The 14,404-nt window shown below is 34.5% G+C and overlaps 1 pseudogene; it reads left to right on the top strand.

Moving 5' to 3' along the window:
* Positions 1-12,470: 12,470 nt before the first annotated feature.
* On the top strand, positions 12,471-12,589 carry LOC111739937 (annotated as a pseudogene).
* Positions 12,590-14,404: the final 1,815 nt, after the last annotated feature.

Genomic DNA, 14,404 nt, shown 5'->3' with positions numbered 1-14,404 from the left:
AACAAAGAACACGGACTTTGGGTTTCTTAATGCTGCTGGAGAAGAGATGCTAGGGAACAGTGACTAGAGATGAAACTAAATAGGGTTGTTTTGTTTTGTTTTTAAGGTGGGGGAGGGGTATGAATATGTAAGACCTCATAAACCTATATAAGAATTTTGGTAGTTATGTTGAATCCATTTTGGAGTTTCATGTACAGGAACACATAAAAATTTTATTTTTAAATTATTACTCTGACTCCTTTTCCTTAGATAGATTTTAAAAAAATATAATCACTGCAAGGCAAGGGTTTTTTCTACTACTCTTGATTTAAAAATAACATAGATTGTAGCATTATTAATAATAGCTGTAGAATCATTATATATAAACATCTGATGAAATACTTTTAACTGTTCTTTTTCTATTATTTTCTCCAGGTTATTCTTTCTTTTTAATTTGGCTCAAAGTGATGATTTTGAAGTATAGAGGTTTAATTTGACTAAAACTATTGAGTATTTATTTTCATGATTTAATTGGCTTCCTATCTGGAGATATTGTTTTCAGCAATATTTTCTTCTTTATTGACTTTAAGATTTTGCACCCTGTAATTCATCTGAAATTAATCTTAGTCTGTTATAAAAAATATGCTATAAAATGATTGTGAGTGCAATAGCAAAGAAGCATTTAGCAGTTCCTACAGTGTCTCGCATGTACTAGGCCTCAACGATGATTTGTAGAATAAGTAATTGATAGTCAGAACCAATGATAATAACACTTTGCTCATGTACTTTAATGTTATAGACATCACTTTTATCATTAATTACACTAGAGTATTCATAACACTGTTACAATAAAAGTAGTCACTTTTTCATTAATTTTTAAATTCACTTACTTATTAATCACAATCAATCATCTGAAGTTAACTTAAAAATAATGAGTTGACAATTTAAAAATATTTAATTGATTTTTAAGTCATCTGAATTTTTAAGTGCATTGAGTGAGTTTTGTTGCCCTAAATACTAAGAAGAAGCATGCTACTTGGAATGTATCTTAATTTACTGGAAAATGAACACCTTTACAAATTATTTATCAAAGCCAATGTCCAATCCCATGTTTTCATAGCCCAGAATCTTTATCTTTTTCTCAAGCACATCGTCCTCGCTGCATCACAAATACTAAAATAACCATGATGAAGACACTTATAGCAAGATGACAAAGGGAAGTTGTTTCTCCAGAACACCTCTGCTCAAAGCTAACAAACTCAAACACTGACCAGAAAAGTGCCTAAAACCAAACTTAGACTCAATGAGAAAATAAACATTTATTTGTATCATCAATAGCTATATCCTAATTTATCATCCAATCCATCACATCTCTATATGGTAGAATATTTTTTAAATATCTGTCTAGAATTGTAGGGAGCCACTCTCAGTTCCATCTAACAGAGCAAAGCCATCTAGAAAAGAGGCAGACCAGAGGCATCTCAGCAGTAGCTGGGCGTACAGAGAGGAAACCACTATTATTGGGCAAGGGAGAGAGATTGAGAAGGTGAATCCCTTCACCACTCTGACCTTTACAACCTTCCCTATAGAAGAAACACTTAAATTTAGATTATCTCTAAGCATTCTAAGGTTCCACATTCGTGGACTATGGTAGTGGAGAAAAAACAACAAAGATTCTGGGCTATAAAAACAAACTAATGAATGATGGAGTGCAAAATTGAGCAGAGAGAGTGGAAAATGTGTCTCTAGGAGGCCCAGGCATAATACCAGGTGTGCAGATGGTTCAAGCATCTGGTGTTTATATGGGCAATGGAGACAGGTGAGAACAGGGAGAGCAAACCTCAACATTGCCTGAATATCCTTTATAAGGATATAGAAAATGTTTCTATGAACAAACTTATGGTTGCCAGTTGAAAGGGGGTTGGAGGGACTGGTTGAAAAAGATGAAGAGATTAAGAAGTTATAAAATAGTCACAGGGGTGCGAAGTACAGCATAGGGAATATAGTCCATAATATTACAATAATTATGTATAGTGCCAGGTGAGTACTAGACTAATTGGGGGGATCACTTCATAAATTATATAAATATTTAACCACTATGTCTTATACCTAAAATTAGTATAAAATAATATTAAACATCAATTGTAATTGAAAAAATTTTAATTTAAGAAAAAAGAAAATGTCTCTTTAAGCAGAGAGGAAGCCTACTAGTTCAATAGATGTCAACCTTAGATCCGCCTCAACACCATCTGAAACACAACTCATTCCCATCTCACCTGTTCTCATTAGAGGCAGCTATTCCCAACAGGGTGCATGCCAATCACCCCTCCGACACCTCTTGGTGTTTTGGAATATGGTAAAGCCATTGGAGTAGGGGGAGGTATATGGAGGGGAGAATTTAAAACATTTCTTCAATTAAATAAATAAATAAATAAATGTTTTTTAAAATTTAAAAAATAAAATAAATTGTATCAATGTATTTTATTTTTAATGGATAATACACTCACATGGTACAAACTTTAAACAACACCAAAGGATATGCAATGAAAAATGAGTCTTTCTCCTATCCAAATCCCCAATTTCTTTTCCCAAAGCACCTACAATGACTAATTTCCTGTGCATCTTTCCAGAGGTTTTCTATTATAATATGAGGACATACACAAAAATTATAGACATATACTTTTTATGCAAATAATAATATACTTTTTATGCAAATGGTATAGATGAGGAAATTTAAAAGCTTTGTCATTTTGCTTTTAGCATCCTAGGATTCAACTGCATGGCTGTACCATAGTATATATAATGAGTTCCTACTGAGAACTTCTGTTTCTAATCTGCTGCTATTACAGACAAGGCTGAAGAGAATATCTGTGTCCATTCTTCATTTTGTACACATGTGAATAAACCTATAGGATAAAACTCTGACAGTGGAATTTTAGGGTTAAAGAAACTGGGCATTTGTAACACCATTTAAAATAGGAGTCCCCAACGCCTCCCCCGCCCGCCCCCCCCAACCCCCCTGCCCAGGCCACAGACCAGTACTAGTCTGTCTGTGGCCTGTAGGGAATCAGCAGGAGGTGAGTTGCCAGTAAGAGAAGCTTCATCTGTATTTGCTGACGCTGCACAGCGTCACTGCCTCAACTCCACCTCAGATCATCAGGCATTAGATTCTCATAGAAGCACTGGTCTCTTGTGCCAAAAAGGTTGGGTACCACTGATTGAGAGGACAACAACAGCTGTCCTCTAAACATCTTTTAGCCAGATCTCCTGGGTTCAATTTCTACTTCTGTCACTTACTTTCTTCATGACCAGGAAAGTTGCTTATCTTTCTAGACCTCAATTTTGCCATTTAAAATAGAAGTAATCATTGTACTTGCTTGCTTTATAGGATCATTGTGAAAAATTGGTTATAAATACATGTAAAACCCTTAGAAAGTTCCTGACACAAAGGAAGCACTCAAAAAATGTTAATTATTATTATTAGTTTTATGATTAACCCATATCACACACAAACACAAATTTGTATTATCTAATTTGTTCCTTTGTCTCTCTAAGAGAATATTCACCTAACTACTGTGGTTTTAATTTATATTTATCTTCTATTTTGAAAGTACTTATGTATGTTTTCATAAGTTGGAGTCACTTATAATTTCTTTCTGTTAACTATATGTTTATGACTTTAGTTCTTATTTCTATTGACTTATTCATTATTTCCTTATTAATAATAGAAAGTCTTTGTATATTAAGGAAATTAGTTTTTTGCCTATGATAAAAGTTACAAATATTTTTTCCTAAATTTCTTATTTTCATTTTATTCATGGTTATTTCTGCCATGCAAATGTTATTTTTAAATTTATGAATTATTTATTTTATGATTTCTGGGTTTTATATGACATTTGGAAGTGTTTCTTTTTCCAAAATTTTTTTTTTAATTTCTGCTGTTTTGTCCTAGTATTTTCACGGATTAATTTTTTACACTAAAACCTTTGTTTCATATGAAATCAGGATGGAAGCCAATTTTATTTTATTCCAGATGGCTATGAAGTTTTCCCAGCATCATTTATTGAATAATTCATCTTTTCTCTACTGATTTTTCAGTACCACATTTAACACATAACAAATTCTCAAATATATTAAACCCATTTCTGTACATTTTACTTTGTTTTATTGATCTATACATTACTTATACAAGTATCAGAACCAACTTTTAAATTACTATATCATTGTAATATGTTTAATATCCTGTAGGACTAACTACCTATTGTCTCAGTGAGTACATTTAAAAAGCAATAAGTTTGTACCTCTTCTTTTCAGAATTTTCCTAAAAACTAGTATGTACAAGTTTATAAGAAAATTAGAATTGGTTTGTGTAGTTTATTTAAAAAATTTCCTAGCGCAGGTATTGAGGAGAATACTAAACATATAAATTTACTGGAGACGAATAAACATAATGATACTGAGTTTCCATATCTAAGAAGAGAAAATGACTTCTACTTATTTAATTCTTCTTGGATTCCCCAGTAGTATTTTAAATTTTTGTTCATTTACATGTTTTATATTACTTATTAAGTTTGTTCCTAAGTATTTAATCTTTTGGCTATGGGTAATAAATAGGTGCTTTCCTTCAATTATAATTTTCTATCTTGTTTTATTTTGTATATAGGAAGGTTATTGTTTTTTCCAAATGTACTCAGCCATCTCACTGAATTTTCTTATTGTTCTAATAGATTTTTCAGGTAACTTACTTGGATTTTTAATGCATATAGCCATATATCTACAAATACTTATTTCATCTTCTATTTTATAACTTTTATACCCCTCATTTCTTTCTCTAATTGTATTACATTAGCTGGACTTCATTAAAGAACAATGTCTTTCTCTTGTTCCTAAAGGTAAAAAAAATAGTTTTTAGATTTTTTTAGATGCTCTAAGTGCTGTTGTTTTTTTAGACATGGAACAATAATTATATTTTTATTACATTATGTATATTTTGTGTTACTATATTGCATTGCATTAAGAGTTCTTATCAAAAATGAGAGAAGAAATACATAAATGCTTTTTCAGCTATAAAGAGATAATTATGTGTGTTTTTTCATTTTATCTATTAATTTGGTAAGTCACAGTATCACATATTTTATTATTGAACTATTTTATATGTATTGAGTCTGTAATTTAACAGCAATCTTTACTGGCTCTAGAATTCTAATCTCTTGTTCTTATTCTGTTCTTGAGGAGTTTTGTCAGGATATTAACTTTGGAAAAAGTTCTCCAAATGATAGAATCTAATAAAATAAAGTGCATATTTTTAACAGTATTTCAAATGGCATAAACTACAATTCAGAGCAAGTTAGTCCAGAAGGACGAAAGCACATTTTCATAGATCAAGTTAGCGCTCTATCTAGGAAACAGCAGATGGGGATGCATGGGATAGTTAAATGATTAGGAGATAAAGAAAACTGAAGCAAAGCAGACAAATCTTATCAGTAAAACAAATAGTAGATCTACTTTTTTCCTAGGCATTGATAATCTTGAAGCTAAGTCAAGATACAAAAAGAACCATGTTAAGACTCAAGTTTGAAGAAAGCAACAAAAGTATGTTTTATGTGAGCTAATGAACTCCAATAAGTTTATAAAACCTTGTTGTGGAAACAAAAGTTAAATGGAACCATCAGTTTTCTTTAAAAAATTCAGTTCTACAAATGATATCTACTAAAATTGTGAAAGAGAGTTATTTCCATATTTTATAGAACATCATAGCACTTTGTAACACTTGTATTCTGGAATTCTTGGATCTAGTATTCCTAACATAAACCAGCATCATCCTAAAATGACTCCAAAAAATGAAAACTTAAAAACTGGAGAGAGGAAAAGGAGAACATAATTTATTTCTTGGCTTACTTTTTTTTTCATATTCAGAGCATATAAGTTATGTTTCTTAATAAAATTAAGCTAGATCATCTGACGTAGCAATGGGGGAAGACCATCTACAGGAGGAGGAATCATTGTGAGCTTCCAAGTGCTCAGATTTACCTTCCCCTGGGAATACCTAGCTATCATCCTAATCAGCAGTGCTTAACATTGAGGGGTGTCATTTTCTTTTTTAAAGCTCTATCCAAGGTGACTATGTAAGATTTTGTTTTTATTTCCTAAGCATGAATGTGATAAAGCAGAAGTAATCAAACAAGATTTTAATTAAAACTCAAGGTTAACAAAAGACAAATAAAATTAAGGAATAACACACACCTAGCCGTCCTGATAATCTTTTCCTATTTCACTTAAATTGACTTTTCTACTTTCTAGGAATTAAATACAAAACTGTACAAAGGAAAAGCTATGGGGGCTCCACCAATGTTATAGTAAAGCTGTTTTTACTACCCTCTTTGTTATACTCATCAGAATGCAATTCTCACAATAACCATCAAAATCCTAAGTGATAATACTAAAACTTAGCAATAACCTACATCAGTATCAAGTCCCCATAGAGTTACACCTTAAGCTTAGTGTTTCAGTTATCCCTCCAACCAACTCCCCAAAGCCATCAAAACAAACTCGCTCCATTTTACCTAATGCCAAGAAAAATTTTGTTTTGTTTTGTTTTCCTATTCGCAAGTGTGGCTGTGGGGAATAAAATGCAATGATGTGAAGTGGCAGTTTTTTAAAACAAGCACCATACTATTTAAAAAAGTACAAAAAGGACAGTGGGACAGAGAAAAATAAGTCTTGCTTTACTCTTCAGGATTTTGACTGGTACGAGTGAATGAAGAGGAAAGAATTAAGTTATAGAAAGAAATATGTATGGTGGGAGGATGGGAATATTATATATGTTCACTTAAATATTCAACTTATGCTTAATATATGGCATATTTATGCTGCTATATAATATAAAAGTGTTATACAAATAATATATACATATTTATATTGCTATATAATAATATTACATTGTTATAACAAAATAACCACAAACTGAGTGGCTTAACCCGCAGACATTAATTTCTCACAACTGTGGAGGTTGGGAAGTCCAAGATTAAAAGGTCAACAGAGTTGGTGTCTGGTGAGAACCTTTTTTTCTAGTTTGCAGATGGCTGTCTTTTTCCTTTATTCTGTATACAAAGAGAAGACTCATGTCTCTTCTTCTTTTTATAAGGGCACTAATCCCATCATAAGGGCCCCACCCTCATGACCTAATCTAACTGTAATTACCTCTAAATACCATTACATTGGGGATTAGGGCTTCAATGTGTGAATTTGATGGGAACACATTTAGTCCATACCATTTATGAAATACACACACACATAATTCGACATATTAGGACACTTAAGGAAGAAATCAAGATATGCCATCAATGGCAAGCCCCTGGCTTCACTGACTATCCAATAAAGATCCTCAGCCCTCAGCATATATCCTGAATAAAGCAAAAAAAAAAAAAAGATTTTCCTTGTTCTGAGTGTAGGAACTAAGATGTGAAAAATACTCATTAGCTAACACAAGCTACTGAAAGTGAATTGCCTATGAATAAAACAGATCTGGGGAATTACACCTATCAGAGATACCCCTGGTTCAGATGTTTAGGCTAAAACTAATTAAATCTTCATAGCTCAAATATCTCTGACACGAATATTAGTTTATTTGTTTCACTTAACCTCTACAGTGCAGCTACATTATGTCTGCAGAAAGTCTGTGATCTGGTCTTTAGCTATGATCTAGAATAACATGTCCTTGGGAAACAGGTTCTAAGTCCCCAAAAAAAATAATTTTAAAGAAAATCTTTGAATCACAAATTCACTATAAACTAATGGTTCTGAACTTAAGAACCTTCATGATCTTGAAAGTCCACCAACTGTGCAAGCCTGGGATATCTGTGGGAATCTGCTGAAGAGAGAGAGCAAAATGCACCTCAATTACAAATGAGTCACAGAAGGTTGACATGCCTCTCAGAATTGTCTTCTAGCTCAATTTTTTTAAATTGATTTTATGGAGCAGAAGACAATGTGTAAGTTATGTATGAAACATTAGAGAATAATTTTCTAATAAAAAAGCATAGATGGTAAAAACAAAATTACTTGGTATCCTGTTATATAAGTAAGTACAAAGATAGTAACATGCTTCGAACCTTATATTTGTACATTACCATTATCAAATCTGTGAGATAAGAGGGGTATTCTCACTCTGATTCCATAGGTGAGTTAATTCGGAGAAGTTATACAAGTTTCCCACACAGTCATACAGCTGTAGTGATGTTGGGATACATACTTCGGTCTTGTGAATCTAAGTCCAGTGTTCTTAGGTATCAATTTCAGCAATGACCAGGGTAAGAAGAAGAAATTATGAAGAGTTAAAACAATTATAGACAACCTGAGGTAATTTTGGAAATAAACGTGAAACCCGGTCTTGTTGAAATCAAGAGAGAAAAGCAATATAGAGAAGGACAAATGAGGTCTTTGATAAATGGGAAATAGGTATCATAACCTGACAATCTAAAATAAGAGCTAAAGAAAATAATGGGAACTTTAGCAAAGTTCATACAGGTAGCAAATGAAGAGGGAGATCTTTAGAGTATCATATATAACTGGTTGTCCATTTTAAATGAATGCTTAACTCCAACTCAATTAAACTTTAGACTTTACTGCCATTACTTTTCCATATAACACACAAAAAAGAAAGAAATATTCTGAAGAAACCAAAATTAAAAGATAATTGCCAGAATTTGCCCTACAAGTTATGATGGACTAAACTATCCCACCATAAATACCTAGATAAGTGGACAAAATATATGAAACAACTGTTTTCAGAATTGAGAAATAGGCAGTAAAGAATTATAATTCATGAAATTAAAGAGGAAAAATTAGGAAAACCACACAATCACCTCAGCTTTCTATCTGGAGGCTCTTTCCAAACTGTTAACCCAAAGGAATAAATGGAAGCTGAGCTTTTTTCAATAGAAACAGACCCCAAAATACTGATATTCTAAAATTACCAGACAAGAACTACAGAGGAAAAAATTAGCAATTTTTTGGTAATTTGCCCTTACAGAAAGGGGAAATGAAAGTTTCCAAATAAAAGTACAGAAATAAACTAGCTTAACAAAATGACAATCACGATAATCACTGGGACAAAAATGAGAACTCTATTATAAATATGAGTAGTCCCAGAAAGAGGAAAGAGGCAGAAAAATATTTGATGACATAATTAACAAATTTTTTCCAGATATAATGAAAAATGTAAACCTACAGATCCAGGGATCTCAATGAACTTCAAGCAGGATACACACATACGGGGAAAAAAAAAAAAAAAACCACCAAATCCCATCATAATCAAATTATTTAAAACTAGTGATAGGTTCCTGGTCAAGATGGTGTAATAAGTAGATGCTGTGTTCACCTCCTCTCATGACCACATCATACTTACATCTAAACTACAGAACAGCCATTATTGGGAGTCACTTGAAGGCTGTCTGAACACAAGTCCTACAACTAGGAACCTACATAAGAGGTTACCTCAAGACTGGTGGGAGAAGCGATGACACAAACCTGGCTGTACCCACAACTGCATGTGGTGGCTGAGAATCAGAAGGGATATCTTAGCTGCAGAGCTCCCCCTGGAGGAGTGAGGGGTCACAGCCCCACAGTGGGCTCCCTAGCCTAGGATTTTAGTGCCAGGAAGAAAAGTCCACACAACTCTGGCTGTGAAAACTAACAAAGATTGTGGCTGAGTGAGACAAAGGGCTGCAAAGATATTCTTCTTAAGTGGCCCTCGCGTGGACTTACTCACTGTCAGACTCACTTGCTCCGAGCTCCATCACTGACGCAGCAGTTTGAAAGGCATCAGGAACATACAGGGAAGAACTGAGTTCTCAAGCTTTAGAGCAAGGACTGAAGGGGCAGCTTTCTCCTAGACTTAAGTGCTGGCAGAATCCATTGTTTCTTCGCTGAGTCTTCCCCCACTCCCAGTGCAAAGACCCAGATGGCTAATGTATTTGAGTCTCCATCAACCTGGCTGACTCAAGTCACCTCACCCAGGTGATTCCCTGAGACCCTGCCCCTAGCAACTTGTAGGCTCACCCATGCCACCTCCAGTGGCTTTTCCATACAAATGGCCTACCTTGGCTTATGCTGCAGAATTTCCTAAAATCTCTCAAAGATTCAAAAACCCCAAACAAGCAGCATCTGGCCTCAATGTGTCTCATACCTCTTGCTGGGCAGCCCCAAGCCCAGAAATAGCAGCAGCCAGACTCATTTCCCGGCTTAGCCTCTCAAGAAAAACTCTAAGCCCAGCACAGGTGGCAGCCACCTGCTAATTGCTTGGTAATTCTTGTCAGGCGGCATAGGCTGGGAAGGGTATACACTGCAGCCGAACTTGGCCTGCAGCACGGCCCCTCCCAGGAGGCTCTGGGGATGGCATTCTCAGTGGTCAGCTGTGACCAAGCTAGAGTACAAGCCGGGGCTGCATCTGAGAACAGCACACCCAAAAGGCAGACTGGGTAGGCACCAGAGCCCTGCTAAAGTGAACCCTCCTCTATAGGGTCAGCCCCTCACCAGCCAGTTCTCACAAGCAACTAGCCTGAGGATCAGTCCTTCCCGCTGACATGCAAATGGCATCTAAGGAACAACTACAACAGGAGGGCATGCACAATCCATACAAGAGACACACTTGGAGCACTCAGCTCAGGTGACCAGGGAAGACTGCACCATTGGGCTCCACAGGACAGTTACTACATAAATTCACTCTACTAAGACCAGGAGACATAACAGCCTTACCTAATGCAGGGAAACAAACACAGGGAGGCTGCCAAAATGTGGAGACAAATAAACGTGTCCCAAATGAAAGAACAGAAAAAAGCTCCAGAAAAAGAACCAAACAAAATGGAGAGTTCAAAATGCAGAGTTCAAAACACTGGTTATAAGGGTGCTCAATGAACTTAGGTGAAGAGTAGAGGAGCTCAGTGAGAATGTTAACCAAAAGATAGAAAATATAAAAATGGAGATTAAAAAAAAAAAAACATAAAAAAGAACCAGTCAGAATTGGAAAATACAATAAATGAAGACTACCATAGGAAAAATCAACAGTAGATTAGATCAAGCAGAGGACTGAATCAGTAATTTAGAAGATAAGGTAGCAGAAAACACCTAATCAAAACAGCAACAAGAAAAAAAGAATCCAAAAAAATGAGAATAGTTTAAGGGGCCTTCACCAAACATACGAAAATTCATATCATAGGAATACCAGAAGGAGAAGAGAGAGAGCAAGAAATTGAAAACCTATTTGAAGAAATAATGAAGTAAAAATTCCCCAACCCAGTGAAGGAAACAGACAGACAAGCTCAGGAAGCACAGAGAATCTCAAATAAGATGAACCCCAAGAGGCCCACCCAAAACACATCATAATTAAAATGCCAAAGCTTAAAAACAGAGAGAATCTTAAAAGCAGCAAAAGAAAAATGTCTGGTTTACCTACAAGGGAGCTCCCATAAGACTGCCAGCTGATTTTTCAACAGAAACTTTGCAGGCCAGAAGGGATTGGCATGAAATATTCAAAGTGATAAAAAGCAAGGACCTCCAACCAAGATTACTCTACCCAGCAAAGCTATCATTTCGAATTGAAGGACATATAAAGAGCTTTTCAGACAAGAAAAAGCTAAAGGAGTGCATTACCACCAAGCCAGTATTATAGAAAATGTTGGAAGGACTTCTTTAAGAAGAAGAAGAAAAAAGAAAAAAAGATCAAAAATATGAAAAATAAAATGGCAATATAACTACATATCTATGAACAATTACTTTAAATATAAATGGAGTAAATGTTCCAATCAAAAGATAGGGTGGCTAAATGGATAAGAAAATAAGACTCTTACATATGCTGCCTACAAAAGACTTACTTCAGATCAAAAGACACACACAGACTAAAAGTAAAGCAATGGAATAAGATATTTCATGAAAATGGAAACAAACAAGAACTGGGGTAGCAATACTTGTACCAGATAAAATAGACTTTAAAATAAAAGCTATAAAGAGACAAAAAAGGACCCAGTAATCCCACTTCTGGGTATTTATCCACAGAAATCCAAAATACTACTTCCAAAGGACATGTGAATCCATGTGCTCATGTATCATTTATTATTATTTACAACAGCCAACACCTGAATGTCCTCAATGGATGAATGGATAAAAAAGAGGTGGTACATGCATACAATGGAATATTACTAGGCCGTAAAAAAGAATGAAATCTTGCAACCTGCAACAACAAGGATGGACATGGAAGGTGTTGTGTTGAGTAGAGTAAGTCAGACAGAGAAAGACAAACACCATATAATATCACTTACATGTGGAATCTAAAAAACAAAATAAACAAATCTAAAAAACAAAATAAACATAAAAGAAATAAACTCAAGTTACAGAGAGTATTTTGAGGTTTAGCAGATGGGAGGGAGTTTTAGGAGTGGGTGATAAAGGGTAAGGGATTAAGAAGAACAAACTGGTAGCTACAAAATAGTCAGGGGGTCTACAGCCATGCCACTCTGAACACGCCCGATCTCGTCTGATCTCGAAAGCTAAGCAGGGTCGGGTCTGGTTAGTACTTGGATGAGAAACCACCTAAGAATACCATGGGCTGTAGGCTTAAAAAAAATAATCAGGGGCTTATAAAGTATAGCCTAAGGAATATAGTTAATAATATTGTATTAACTGTGGATGGTGTCAGATGGGTACTAGACTTACTGGGGTGATCACTTTGTAAGTTAAATGTCTAATCACTATGTCGCACACTTGAAGCTAATATAATATTGTATGCCAACCATAAAATTAAAAAAATATTTTAAAAACTAGTAATAAAGAGAACAACTTGAAATCAGCCAAAGCAGAAAAAATATTCATTACGTAGCAGGGGAACAAATATATGAATCATAATTCACTTTCATCAGAAACGATATGAGCCAATAAATATTGGAACCACATGTTTACAGAGCTGGGGCTGAGGAGGAATCTATCAACCTAGAATTCTATATCCACTAAAAATATTTTTCAAAAATAAAGGTACAATAAACACATTTTCATAAAATAAAAGATAAAAGAGTTCATTACCAGCAGACTTTCATTACAAGAAATCTTAAAGGATGTTCTTCAGGCTAGAGGAAAATGACACCAGATGGAAGATAGGATCTACACAAGAATGCCAGAAATGACAAATAATAAAGGAGTAAATATAAAGGACTTAAACTTTCTTTTAAAAGACACTTACTTGGCATTATAAAATAAAAATATGTTTTATAGGTTTATAACATTTGTAAGTAAAATATATGACAATAGTAACAAAGATTTGAAGCAGGAAATGGAAGTCAACTGTTGAAAGGCTCTGACATAGTACCAGTAATACAAGCTTAATTTAATATTTGCAATATCAAATACTGTAATTTACCACATTCACAGAATAAAAGATAAAAATCATATAATCCTTTTAATAGATGCAGAAAAAACATTTGACTAAATCCACACTCATGCATAATTTTTTTTAATCGAAGCAAATTAGAAATAGAAGAAACCTATCTCAGCCTGGTAAAGGATACCTATGAAAAGCCTTCAGGTAAGGTCATCCTTAATAATGAAAGACTGACCACTATCTTCCAAATTTCAAATCAAGAAAAACATATTAACTCTTCCCATTACCATTTAACATTGTACTAGAGATTCCAGGAATGTTTAATAAGGGAGAGAGAGGGAAAGAAAGAGAATAAAATAAGAGAAATTAAAGATATGTAAATTAGGAAGATATGTAAATTAGAAATTAAAGATATGTAAATTAGAAATAAAATGGTCATTATTCACAGATAATATGATTGTGTACATATGAATCCTAAAAAGTATACCAAAAATTTATGATAATCAGTTAATTAAATACAAAAGTCACAAGATTCAGGATCAACATACAACTATTATATTTTTATTTACTAGTAATGAATAATTGGGAAATAAAAGTTTTTAAAATATCATTTACAGTATCATCGAAACACATGAACTGAGAATGAATGTGAGCAAAAAAAAATGGCATAGATGATAGAGGCTTTGTTCATTCTTCTTGTGATCAAATCAAAGTTGTGACAGAAACAAGGAACAAAGAGCAAGCAAAGTCACCTGGGATCTAGATGAACAGAAGCATAACTAGGGAGAGAAATAAAAAATAAACCTGCAATGGTAGAAGGTAGGAGGGGGCAAAAACATAAGGCTGCCCTGTCCCCAACTGCCGAGTGGGACAGAGGCTGCTGCAGCTGCAGGTGGCAGCTGCAGACTCCTCTTAAAGGGGCCATGTTTGCTACTGGACTTTTGCAGTGACAGGCCTGCTCACTCTGAGCACCAGTGCTAGGTAGGCCACTCAGAGGGCACCAGGGACTTACGGGCAGACACTGAGTTGTCAGAGAAAAGTCAGAGGTATGGCTCTCTC

Source organism: Pteropus vampyrus, unplaced genomic scaffold, assembly GCF_000151845.1.
Source record: "Pteropus vampyrus isolate Shadow unplaced genomic scaffold, Pvam_2.0 Scaffold55, whole genome shotgun sequence".
Taxonomy (NCBI): domain Eukaryota; kingdom Metazoa; phylum Chordata; class Mammalia; order Chiroptera; family Pteropodidae; genus Pteropus; species Pteropus vampyrus.
The sequence above is the reverse complement of the archived record's forward strand: the minus strand, read 5'-3'. Positions and strand labels throughout refer to the sequence as shown.